This window comes from Microtus ochrogaster, chromosome 16 (genome assembly GCF_000317375.1).
Source record: "Microtus ochrogaster isolate Prairie Vole_2 chromosome 16, MicOch1.0, whole genome shotgun sequence".
Taxonomy (NCBI): domain Eukaryota; kingdom Metazoa; phylum Chordata; class Mammalia; order Rodentia; family Cricetidae; genus Microtus; species Microtus ochrogaster.
The window spans coordinates 30,189,357-30,190,490 of NC_022018.1; the positions used below are offsets into that span (position 1 = coordinate 30,189,357).

The 1,134-nt window shown below is 38.4% G+C and overlaps 1 non-coding gene across 1 annotated transcript; it reads right to left on the reverse strand.

Annotated features, from left to right (window-relative positions):
* Nucleotides 1-716: 716 nt before the first annotated feature.
* Nucleotides 717-789, reverse strand: Trnar-ucg. Its single transcript has one exon. It is a non-coding gene; the product is annotated as a tRNA-Arg (tRNA).
* Nucleotides 790-1,134: the final 345 nt, after the last annotated feature.

The window sequence follows — 1,134 nt, forward strand, 5'->3', positions numbered from 1 at the left end:
TCTCTCTCTCTCTCTCTCTCTCTCTCTCTCTCTCTCTCTCTCTTTCTATCTTCCTCTGAGATCATGTTTCACTCAGTAATCCTAACTTGCCTGAAACTGCTTGTATTGACCATGCAGTCATCAAACGTGTAATGATGCTCCTGTCTCCATCTCCTGAGTGCTGGGATTACAGTCATGCTAGCTAGTTGGTTCATTGTTTGACTATAATGGCAATTTCAGAGGTTTTTTTTTTTTTTTTGGGGGGGGGGGGTTACCGAACTTTCCCAGAATTCTGTTTTGTTGTTTTGCTCTGATATAGACGTTTCTCTTTAATCCCAGCACTGGACATGCAGAAGCAGGTGGATCTCTAAGTTTGAAGCGAGCCTAGTCCTCAGAAGTAAGTTCCAGGACAACTAGGAATACACAGAAAAACCCTGTCTCTAAAAACAACAAAAATAAACAAACAAAAAGAGTTTTCTGAAAATCAAACTCAATTAAATTGTATTTTTGAATATCTCACCTTAGGGATTAGGCACCGTTTTTTCTTGAGGCAGCTTTTATTTTTTTTTTTTACTGTCTTTAAACTGAAAAATCTGTATCTCTTTGTTTTGGGTGATTAGATTCAGTTTAATGTTTTTGGTCTTTTCTGTGTTTAAGCAGTAGTAAATAACCGTGTCAGAAGGCGGTTGTCAGGTGGCCTAATATGGTCGAAAATAAGATGTAAAAAGGATGCCAACCAACCACGAAGGGATTCGAACCCTCAATCTTCTGATCCGAAGTCAGACGCCTTATCCATTAGGCCACGTGGTCCCGCATGGAGGGGCTCTTGCTCATTTGTTATTCGAAAAAACCTGTTTTCTTCATGCCTCGTGATTGTTAGCAATGTTGTTATTATAAATTTATTGGTGAAATAAGTTTAAATTTACTATCATGGAGTTTCAACCAGAAATCCTTGAAGATAGAAATTTGGTGATTCAGGCCTCCTAAAGGTAGAAAAGATAGGATGAGAAAAAATAAGAGTGCCAGATACAGAGAAGACAGCTGTAAGTGTATCTGATGTAACATCAGTTCTAAAAAACAAAGTCTTTGATCCTATGAAAATAACGTGGAAATCCTTGTTATCCTGCAGTCTGATGGTTAGAGACTGTTGCTCCT